The sequence below is a fragment of the Podarcis melisellensis genome (assembly GCF_964234715.1).
Source record: "Podarcis melisellensis genome assembly, chromosome: 5".
In the NCBI taxonomy this organism is placed as follows: Eukaryota; Metazoa; Chordata; class Lepidosauria; order Squamata; family Lacertidae; genus Podarcis; species Podarcis melisellensis.
The window spans coordinates 78652668-78664812 of NC_138537.1; the positions used below are offsets into that span (position 1 = coordinate 78652668).

General features: G+C 42.2%; 1 long non-coding RNA gene across 1 annotated transcript; it reads left to right on the forward strand.

The window, feature by feature from the left end:
• Positions 1-4701: 4701 nt before the first annotated feature.
• On the forward strand, positions 4702-8127 carry LOC309370816. The gene is made up of 2 exons (XR_014168701.1): positions 4702-5006; positions 7820-8127. It is a non-coding gene; the product is annotated as an uncharacterized lncRNA (long non-coding RNA).
• The last annotated feature ends 4018 nt before the right edge of the window (positions 8128-12145 follow it).

Sequence of the window (12145 nt, forward strand, 5' to 3'; positions counted from 1 at the left end):
GCTCCTGCCCACCTAGCAGTTCGAAAACACCCCTAAGTGCAAGTAGATAAATAGGTACTGCTTTCTAGCAGGAAGGTAAACGGTGCTGCGCTGGTGCTGGCTCGCCAGAGCAGCTTCGTCACGCTGGCCATGTGACCCGGAAGTGTCTGCGGACAGCACTGGCCCCCGGCCTCTTAAGTGAGATGGGCGCACAATCCTAGAGTCAGACACGACTGGCCCGTACGGGCAGGGGTACCTTTACCTAATGTTTAAAACCATGAGTGCAGATCTGCCCCAGGTCTGTGTCTATGTGGTGTTGTTTTTTGCTTTTTGTCCCTTGTCTGATATATTGGTTTAAAAAAAAATTCCCCTTGGGAAAGCTCAGGGACAAAAAAAAATCCCCCACTCAGATCTGGATCTGGAAATCCCAGACCTATTCCTAAAAATGCTGCACAAATGGAAGTGTGCATGAGCCCTAAGGCAGCTTTCATGTGGTGCCTGTAATGCAGACTTATCCATGGAAGACTTTAAATTCCATGGAATTTAACTCAACTCCAAGAATGTGAAGCTGCCCCCTGCAGCAGCAGATTTCTGCTTTCTTTGTTTTTCTGACAATTTCTTTTTGCTTTACAGCCTACTGAACCTAGACCCATTTTCTAAACACCCCAGAGTGGCAGAGATATCGGTGTCACATATTAACCTGCTCAGATTTCTGATGGAAGCTCAGTCAGCATACTAAAAGCTCCTCGACCCAGGGAGGCAGAAAGTACTCAAAAATGAAGACAGGCTCACTTAACGCAGCACGCTGATGTTGAGTGATGAAGACAGAATAAAAATCTGACCAAGACGTCTGCTGCACATAGAAAAGATAAATACTGTTCTACAGACGGGAGCATTTTCTGAACTGCATTCTTCGTGTCTGTGTAAGCATATGTAACTGTAATTTTAAAACGGTCCAGCTTCGGATAGTTCTAGCTTTCCTTTCTTGCTTCATCAACCCCAAACCCCAAAAGAAAACGATAAGCAAGCTATGTAGATTACATCAGGGTCACAATTTTATAATTTATATACACAGAGAGAGACAGGGATCTACAACAATCTATCTATGTCTGACTCTAATCACTATTCCCAATTCTGAAGTGAGAGTGAGAAAGAATTATTCCTTCTATCAGTTTTGGCTGATACTATGGCTCTGTGCCTGGGAAACAGAATGTAACCTGAGACAGCTGCTTGCTCACTTCCTTCTTTGTCCTCCTTCCTTTTCCTCTTCCTCTGCCCTCATTAGCTTTTCCTCCCTTCCCTTCCTCCTCCTCCCACCACTGCTGCTATTTTGGACCATCTTTACCCCTCAGTGTCATGTGTGGCGTAGTGGTTAAGAGCAGTGGACTTGTAATCTGGGGAACCGGGTTCGCTTCCCCGCTCCTCCACATGCAGCTGCTGGGTGACCTTGGGCTAGTCACACTTCTCTGAAGTCTCTCAGCCTCACTCACCTCACAGAGTGTTTGTTGTGGGGCAGGAAGGCAAAGGAGAATATTAGCCACTTTGAGACTCCTTAGGGTAGTAATAAAGCAGGATATCAAATCCAAACTCTTCTTCTTCTTCTTCTTTTTCTCTGAGGAAGGAAGCTCCTGGCAGCACCCTGACCTTTAAGCTGTTGAGTTCCGTTTGCCCTTGGGAGCCGTCTTGCAAGTGGCTGCAGGAAAGGGACTGTGAGCATCACCACAGGAGGGGGTGCTTCTAGCGCTGAGGTGAAACTGTGAAGCCCTATTGTTATTTTTGCTATTGGATGCTTTCCGTTTTTTCTGTAATTTGGCTATTGATAATATGGAAATCTGTTTCTTTTTTCGTATGTTATGTTTCCTATTGCTTTGCTACGTTATTGTGAAATTGTTACTGGGTTATTGTTTTGCTGTGTTATGACATTGTTTCTATAGTGCTTGTTTGAAATGTGTTGGGGCAGGGGTAATAATTTTTATTTATACCCCGCCCTCCCCAGCCAAGGCTAGGCTCAGGGCGGCTAACAAGCAATAATAAAAACAAGTTGAATGAATACAACTTAAAAACAAAATTAAAATACAACATTAAAATATTGAAACAATAAAATATTAAAATGTAGCCTCCTCGCAGGAGGAGAAAGGAAAAGAAAAAAGAAAGAGGGGGAGGGAATCAAATTGGCTCCAAGCCAAAGGCTAGGTGGAACAACTCAGTCTTACAGGCCCTGCGGAAAGAAATCAGATCCTGCAGGGCCCTGGTCTCATGAGGCAGAGCATTCCACCAGGCTGGAGCCAGTGTTGAAAAGGCCCTGGCTCTGCAGATAAAAAATCATATAATATATTCTGAAACCGAGATGAAGGGAAGTCAATCAGTGTTGTGTGTTATTTAGTAAATGTAAGTTAATTTGTTGGTATCTTATGTTAGGAGATGTTTTTTCTTTTGTTTTCGTTATTATTATTTCTCTTTTTTATGTATTTCTTTTTTATGTGTATGTGTTATGTATGTTTCTTTTGTTTGTTTTAATGTTTGATGTAGCAAAACGAATTAAAATCAATTTAAAAAAAAGAAAAGAAAAGAAAAGGCCCTGGCTCTGGTTGAAGCTAATTTAACTTCCTTAGGGCCCGGGACCACTAGGGTGTTGCTAGGGTAGGGAACTGGATCTGGTTGACAGGCCAGATTTTTATCTCCCCTATCCCTCATAGGCCAATTTGACAGGATGGTAGGGTTGCCCACACCTGTAAATCACTTGACATCATAAAGACATCACACAATCATAGAATGAATCATAGATTGTAGAGTTGGGAGGGACCTTGAGGATCGTCCAGTCCAAGTCCCTGCAATGCAGGAATATGCAGCTGTCCCATACGGGGATCGAACCTGCAACCAACTGAGCTATCCATTTGGTCATTAGGATTTCAGAGCACTACTTGCAGGGCTTGCAAAGAGCTGTATGTGATGCACTGAAGTGCTGCTGATCAGCTGAGCCTTGAAGCTGCTGCCTATTAGATTATAGGCAGGGACTTCAATCCTGATTTCTGCAGGTATTGGCTGTGCAATGAAATGGCCCATGGGGAACATATTTCCGTAGCCAATCCAACAGGCATCAAGCACATCAGCTGATTGGTGGTGACAGCAAGCTTCCCTTGACAATGCAGTCAGGAGCATACTTTAAGGCAACTGCAGCTCCACTTTCCCTGCACCTGATGTCACGTATGACACCAGGTGTGGGACAGATGGGCATGGTTGGGGAAAAGCAACCCTGCAGGTTACATTAGGACTTGTGCCAGGCCTACCCATCGCTGCATCATGGTGCAACATAAACTGGTATTCTGAAATCACATCTCACTGTGCATTCATTCAAGATGCCGTTGGTGGTAATCAATGTTAGTCACGGTGTAGACCCTTTGAAATCAATGTATTGAACTAACTTCATTCTTCTCCTCTGAGTATGACTTGCTTGGAGCTCATCCAATGTGAATAAGCTGTCAAATCTTACCGGGTGAGTTTTCTCCAGATTTATTTATTATGTATAGGATTTATGGTCTGTTTGTATCCCAAAGACACCCGAGGCAACGTATACCTTGAAAACCCCAATACAATTCATTACACTATAAAATCTTTGGAAGTCCAATAAAAACCAGCATAATACTTTACTGATTCATCAATTATGGATAGGCAGAGTGGTCAGCAATATGAATTTGCATCATCAAATGGTTACATTAATAGGAACATCTATTGGGTCCTTTTTTTTGTAAGAGAGGATAGACAAATGCAGATAATGAAGAGTTTCAGATATCTGAGATTCACAGAATTTGTTGTCTTCATTATTATAAAAGCCAACATGTGCATGTACTGATTTACAATATATGAAAGATACTATCAACCTCAGGACTTGGTCCCAATCTCTGCCATGTCAACCCTGTTTGGCTTGAATTAACAAAATTTGATCAGAACTTATAGATAGTGGGTTTTCATTGGCTAGCACTTGAGCTGGACTGAAAATCCCCCTCCCCCATTTCACAATCCCAGTTGTATTCAACTTCCATAGGATGATGAATAATCTGGCATATGGGAAGTATTGGAAGAACATCTGGAGAATACATGAAATCAATATTCACAAAGAATTTTTGAGGGGGAGCAAATTATATTATGAATATAAAAGGTCAGGAGACATTAGAAGGGAGAAAAGAAGAGTCTAGGATACAAAGAAAAGGGGGATGACAAAGCATAGAAATGACAAGGCTATCAAGGAATATTGCCATTTAAAATATTTGTTCTGGGTTTTGTTTTGTTTTTTGTAATCTGCAATTGCACTGTGATGTTCCTGATTATTATAAACTAGCTGAAATCTAGAAGCTGCATTTTTTTATTTATTTACCTTTTTTACCTCTTGTTCTGGGTTTCTGCTTCCATAACTTGACAAGGAAAACGCTAAGGATCATCTTCTACTTTGGTGATCACTCATAGTAGAGTAAGATTGTCTTCCATAAACATGGTTTTAAAAGTGAGTCTGTAAGTGACTGTGGAGGCCAATTCTGGATCCACACATACTTCTACAGTGGGGACATAGGTTTCTGGGCAAGAAGTGATCACGGTGAGGGTTTACAATATCCAAGGCAACCCTTCCTGCATCTGTATCCGTTGCCGGTCCCCTGGCAACCTGGAGCAAAGCATTATGACATCATCAGGGAGCTTGGCAACAGTTCATGACGCTTCCTGCTTGACTTTCTGGCCGGCTGGCACAAAATCTCATGGCCAAGGGAAAACGAAACAGTGAAGAAAATGAGAAGGAAGAGATCCATTGTGCTGCTGCTGCAGAAGAAAGATAGCTGTCTGAATATATGAGCATCTTCCTCTTTGGAGTAGTGGGAGTGATATGCTCTCTGAGCAGTAGTGGAATGCTTCTTTGTGAATGTAATTAAAGAAGAAGGTAGAATATCTTAAGAGACTTAAGGAAATCCCTGTCTGCTTGAGAAACTTTTAAATACATTCCGGAATGAAATCTGCAAGAGTCTTCAAATCCCTGCATTGAGGTAATATGAAAGTTCACCTAAGAGATTTCCAAACATATGTTTGTATGTGATCTCAATGCAGCTTGCCCTCTTTCCATGACCTAGTTCCACCACCAGCCAGTCACCATGAAGCAAGAGACTAGATCAAGAGAATTGGTTTAAAAAAAACAAAACCAATGTTATATAGTATATGTTGTTGGGGAAAAAAATCTCAGTAGACACATTTATTTCTGTAGCTCCTTCATAATGCACTCTAGGGAAAGAACCCTCCTGCTCTTTGCTGGTTCTCTTTGTGTTTTACTCTTGTGGCAGAGCATCTGTAAAAGAACAAGCACCATCTTCCCTTTTAGCAATGGTTCATATAATCTGTAGCAAGTCGAGCAGAAGGAGAAAAACTCCATCAATGGGTTCTTGAGAATCTGGAAGTGTTTCCCAAGTAGGGTTGTGTGCTCTCTGGGTTTAAACTGGGGTAACCCAGACAGATGGGTGGGGTACAAATAATAAAATATAATAAAATAATAAAATAATAAAATAATAAAATAATAAAATAATAAAATAATAAAATAATAAAATAATAAAATAATAAAATAATAAAATAATTATTAAACCTCAATTTTGGTGGGTTTATACTTTTTCTGGTGTCTATGAGGAGGACTTGAATTTCTGGGTAGGGGACAAGGATCATCCATTCCCAGTCTCTTTCATCCATTCCAGCATAATTTTACAGTTCCAATGCTTTTTTTTTTTTTTTTTACTTTCATGAAGAGTGACTAAGAGCAGGACAACTTTTCACACATAGCCATTCCCTGTGAAAACATATGGGAAAATGGCTTTGCACATGAGATCATCTAGGAGATACTTAAGATCTCTTCAAAACTCATTGATGAAAGCAGAAATAGGCTGAAATTTATCTGAAATTTCTCTCCCTGCCCCCATTTTCTCCACCCACAATTTTGGGTCAGCCCTACCATTTTTATTTTAAATTGCAACCCTGTTTCTGGAGCATTTGAATTGTGGAGCTAAAAGTTTCCCATGTGGTGACAACTTAACAGAGAAAGGCAGTTGCAAATTGGCATATGTTGCTGTCAAGTCTGTCAGTCTTATGAAGAGAAGGAAGGCAACATTAAACTTATTTTAACATTTATTTTACCGACACTGCATCTCCTCCACACAAAACCTCACTCTCCTCCAACTCTGCCTGGCTACATAGAAACAAATGCTGGATGTCTTCTACAGCAGAGCAGAAATGTAGGATAAAGTGCTGCAGGTAAAGAACTGACTTCCTCCTCTTTTTTTTTAACCTGGGAAATTTGAATACAGTGCTGATACACGTGCTGATTTTTCAGGAAAGGACGTCTCCCATGCATTAATCCACTGCTGAGTTAAAGCATGGGGTGCTGCAAAAAGAAAGACCGACTTAACAGTATAATGAAGGGACCAAGCCAAGAAGAAAAGTGTGTGCGGCTGTCAAAGTTATGCAGCTAAGAAATCAGTGAGGCAGGGAGCCTTCTGACAATGGCAAGTGGGGAGCGCAACTGAGGGCTTGATGTTATGAATGATAGGTTAAAAAGTTTCCGGATGTGGAGGGGCTGACATGCAACCACATCCCTGCAGTGAAGAAATTACCTAGCTGCAGAGTCCTAGTCGCCCTGCTGTTTATACAGAATTGCTTTAATAAGACCGTAAAAGAGGAAATTACAATGGCACAAAGCAGAACAATATGTATAGTTCAGTGGGAAAGCCATAAAACAAGCAATAGGGAGTATTGCTCTCGCAGCTTGGCCCATTATTTCAAGGGGCACTGCTGCTCAGCAAGGTATGCTGATGCTAGAGATGATTACCAAGGCTTGAAGTCAAGGAGGGCCCAGGATGCTAAAGCTCAGATGTGTTAGCAAGTGATGGCACAAGCGTAGGTTCTATGGCAGAGATTGTATGGATACAGTACCTGAATATTGGCTAGATGGGCAAGTCAGGCCATCAGTTCTTTAATGGTTGGTTCTAATAGCTGATATTTCACAGTCGTTATTTGATGGATGGTATGTTATACATTTGATGGATTTGAATACAACCTATCCATTCTTAAGGAGATCAGCCCTGAGGGCTCACTGGAAGGACAGATCCTGAAGCTGAGGCTCCAGTACTTTGAGGGGACGACAGAGGATGAGATGGTTGGACAGTGTTCTCGAAGCTAGGGGTTGGTTGGGCATGAGTTTGACCAAACTGCGGGAGGTTGTGGAAGACAGGAGGGCCTGGCGTGCTCTGGTCCATGGGGTCACGAAGAGTCGGACACGGCTAAACAACAACAACAAATGTTATACTTGATATGAAATTGTCTTTATTTAGCATTTCATAATATTTTATCAGCAACATGCAACAGTGTTTCAGACTTGTCAGAATTCTACAGTTGGCATGCAGTGGCATTTAGTATTTGACAGCTTATAAGATTTCATATGTGATGGTTGCTAAATCAGGCAAGAGATGTCACCAACCTAAATCACTCACATTTGAGGAAAGCTTTCATACTTTTTTTTTTTAAGTGAGTTTCAGTCTCGAATTTGACACCTGACATTCAAAATCTGAATTGTGAGACTGAACGTTTTAGTGAACTAAACTATGTTTAGGCTCAGCATAGTATTATCACTGATATCATGTGGAACTTTTAAGCTATCAAATTTTGAAACACAGTAGTCCCACTTGCGACTACCCTACTGCTTCAGCCAAATTTGCTGGCATAAAATCCTGGATCTTTCAGAATAGTTGACATCATGATGTATCAACAACTAATCAGCACTCAAGAATCCTCTTTAATAAAAATGCCTTGTTGTTTTCCTCAGGTTCATTTCCGTTAGGACCAAAAAGTCTGTTGGTCATCTATTTCCAAGCAAGATTCCATGATGAGAGGTGAGTGTTTGAAGTTTTTACTTGAGTATGGAGTTTTATTTATAACAACAACAACATCATGCTGAGGTGCATTCTGTCACATGATCCGCCGCATGCAGACCAAAATGGTGTACTCCTAGGAAGGCTGTACAGATTGTTTTCTCTGTAGGTGTCAAGCAGACCCCAGGCATCAGCATATCACTCTAGATTGCCCCCAGTGTTTCAGGCAGATAAAGAAAAAGGTAAAGAAAGTTATATTTGAGCTCTGCAGTGTTTAACTTCTTTATTGGTTGTGGTGATCCAAAGCAACAGACCAGGCTGAGAATCCATCTTCTCCATGTTTGACCTGTGCCCTAAGCTTTACTGCTTTTAGGGATGAATGCTAAGCACTTTCCTATTCAATGTTGCTGGGCAAAATGTAAACATGACTTTCACAGGCAATTTTTTATTAAGGATATATAATTATTATTATTTGCTTTGCATCCTGCAAATTCATTCTTATTCTTTTCAAACATCTCATCTGGTTGAATTCAGGAAAACAACAACTCTGCATTTATAAAGTGTCAAAAGGTTGGCATCATTTCTTGAGATAATTGTTACCATCTAAACTGACTGCTCACTTCATGCTGTAATAAGTCATGTAACTGGCTGTAATTTTCCTCTATTTTCAAGCTTCCAGTAGATTACAGAGATCTGGAAAGTTAAATCTAAAGTTGCCTGATTTATTCAATGGTGGCTATCTAGTCTTTTATATATTGTATGTGTTTGGATACAAGGGGAAGAAATGGAGGCAGTGAGAGATTTTACTTTCTTGGCCTCCATGATCACTGCAGATGGTGACAGCAGTCATGAAATTAAAAGACGCCTGCTTCTTGGGAGGAAAGCAATGACAAACCTAGACAGCATCTTAAAAAGCAGAGACATCTCCTTGCCAACAAAGGTCCGTATAGTTAAAGCTATGGTTTTCCCAGTAGTGATGTATGGAAGTGAGAGCTGGACCATAAAGAAGGCTGATCGCCGAAGAATTGATGCTTTTGAATTATGGTGTTGGAGGAGACTCTTGAAGCTGAGGCTCCAATACTTTGGCCACCTCATGAGAAGAGAAGACTCCCTGGAAAAGACCCTGATGTTGGGAAAGATGGAGGGCACAAGGAGAAGGGGCTGACAAGGACAAGATGGTTGGACAGTGTTCTCGAAGCTACCAGCATGAGTTTGACCAAACTGCGGGAGGCAGTGGAAGACAGGAGTGCCTGGCGTGCTCTGGTCCATGGGGTCATGAAGAGTCAGACACGACTAAACAACAACAACAACAAGTGTTTGGATAATTAATGTATTTGAATGACTTTGTATGACTGTATGATTTTATCGTTTAAACTTATGCCAATAAAGGCCAATAATAACAATAATGACTAGTGCAGCTGGCCTTCTTAATATACTTTTTTGTGTGTGTGCAAATAGCAGTCAGAGGGAAGCCTGAGCAGCCTATGGACCATTGCCAGTGGGTAGATTGGGGAGGAGAAGTTCAAATTTCTCTCTCTGCCACAAGGAAGCCTGACAAAAAAACACTTCTTCAAAGTTTCAATTTGCATATCAAGGGACACTCCCAGTGGGTTAAAAAAAAAAACAAACAAACAAAAAGCACCCCACACCCTGTCAGGCCCATGGTGCAGTACGAGAGTATTACATTCCTCATCCCTCATAGTCCCAAGGCTGCTTCCTTGCAGACCTATTTATATAACAAAAACGTGCACATTGATTGTTGTCATGCAGTTAGCATCATGCACACCCTTAGACACAGGTAATTACTCTAGATCAGTGTTTCCCAACCTTGGGTCTCCAGCTGTTTTTGGACTACAACTCCCATCATCCCTAGCTGGCAAGACCAGTGGTGAGGGATGATGGGAACTGTAGTCCAAAAACAGCTGGAGTCCCAAGGTTGGGAAACACTGCTCTAGATCAGGCATAGGCAAACTCAGCCCTCCAGATGTTTTTGAGACTACAATTCCCATCACCCCTGACCACTGGTCCTGTTAGCTAGGAATGATGGGAGTTGTAGTCCGAAAACATCTGGAGGGCCAAGTTTGCCTATGCCTGTTCTGGTTTTAACTTCTGATGGGGAAGGGCTATAGATCAGAGGTTGAGACATCTGTTTTACATGGTTTCAGATTCCAAGCCCTGGCATATCTAGGCAGGACTGGCCTGAAACACAGGAGAGGTGCTGCCAGTTAATATCTGCAGTACTGAGCTAAGGGGACCAATGGACTGGCTCGGTATGAAGCAGCTTCCTATGTTTCTGTTATGCTGCATTTAGGTTTAACATTATGCTGCTGCAGCAAGGTGTGCACTCTAGGAGGAACTGCCTGGGACACAAAATGGATGTTGACCCCTCCCTCCCCCCCCAAAAAAACAGCTCCATACTCACTTGTTCCCTTTTCCCTTTAGAGTTTAGTTCCTGGAAGACATAATGTGTGTTTTCCCTCTCTCAATCCTCCAGGGAGCGTGGGCAGGGAAACACACAATGTGATTAATGTCATGGGAACATGTTTCAAGGACAGAGCTAGAGAACGGCTTCCTATTCACAGAAGCAAACCAGTGCTTGGCGTCACACCTACAGTGGTACCTCAGGTTAAGTATTCAATTCATTCCGGAGGTCTGTACTTAACCTGAAACTGTTCTTAACCTGAAGCACCACTTTAGCTAATGGGGCCTCCTGCTGCTGCCGCACCACCAGAGCCCGATTTCTGTTCTCATCCTGAACCAAAGTTCTTAACCTGAAGTACTATTTCTGAGTTAGCAGAGTCTGTAACCTGAAGCGTATGTAGCCTGAAGCGTATGTAACCTGAGGTACCACTGTAGTTGTGTTCAGAACAAGCAGAACCACGACCAATCAAAACTCTCTGACAAGTATATCTATATCTATTATTAAAAATCAGTAGCATGTTATTCCTTTTCATTAGCCATAATTTCAAAAGCTAAGGAGATAAAAAATAAAAATAGAACAAAAACATTTACTTTCTGAAAAGCAGATATAGTTAGAGATATTGTGCCATTGGGTGAAAATGTTGGTTACGTTCACACAGGGCTCATCTACACTAACATTTGTTCCACATTTCTAGGCACAGAATGAAGCTTTCCAGGTCTGTGTCTGAGCACTTTTGGGTGGTGGCGCTGCTGCTTTCCCCATGAAAACCCGTTCCTTACCGCTGAATTGGATCAAATGGAAATCCATGGAATACCCAAATTTCTGTTTGTTCCGATTCAGCAGTAAAGTTTGTGTTTTCCTGGGGGAAGTGGCAAGGAGAGGTGGGGGGCAAGTACTCAGGCGCAGCCCAGAAAAGCACAGACCTGTCCCTAGAAAGCATGGGGCAAAAGTGGATAAGACCATACTTCTTCATTTTTAGGCTTACATTTTAATCCCCTTAGAAAATGTAACTTGTGGTGAAAGGATGGGGCTTGGAAGAATGGTGCTCAGACATCATATTTCATGGATCCGACACCCCTAATGGGGTCTGGCTTTGTTAACAATCAGTTCCCAATCCTGCCAAAGTTCAAGCCACATCAAAACAGGTCTATTTTGCCCCCCTGAATGCAAGACTCCTCTGCCTCCCACTGCCCCCACTCCATCTCAAACCTTCTCCGGAGAAAAGATATGGCTCATAGTGAATGTAGAACTCAAGATTTAAGAGCTGGGTGCTGCTGTGAGCATGCACAGCACAGTTAATTGGCTCTAAGGAGCATGGGGACTTCCCAGCACCAATACACACTCATAGCAACACCCAAACCTGAAGCTGATGGTTCCACAAACCTTCCTTGAGATGCCCCACCATCTCCGGTTGCTTTGAGAAGAGAGAGAGGATGCAGCAGGGACAATTTGCAGTAGAGGTTGACAGTGGGGTGACCTCTATTCTCCCCTTGTTCCTAATCTGTTTGTTACAGTGGAACCTCATGTTACGTATCGTCCCCCTTGCAAACATTGCGGGTTATGAGCTCTGCTAACCTGGAAGTAGATGCTCCCGGTTGTGACCTTTGCTCCGGGATGCGAGCGGAAGTCAAGCGCCAGCAGTGCAGCAGCAGCGGGAGGCGCTATTAGCAAAAGCATGCCTCGTGTTACGAACGGTTTTGGGTTGACAACGGACTTCCAGAATGAATTAAATTCTTAACTGGAGGTACCAATGTATAGGGGCTATTCCCCACGGGGAATGTTCACCTATCACTAACGTGTGAAGTGGCTCTCTGGTTTTCACTGACACTCAAGAATGTTTGAAATAGACAACTTACAA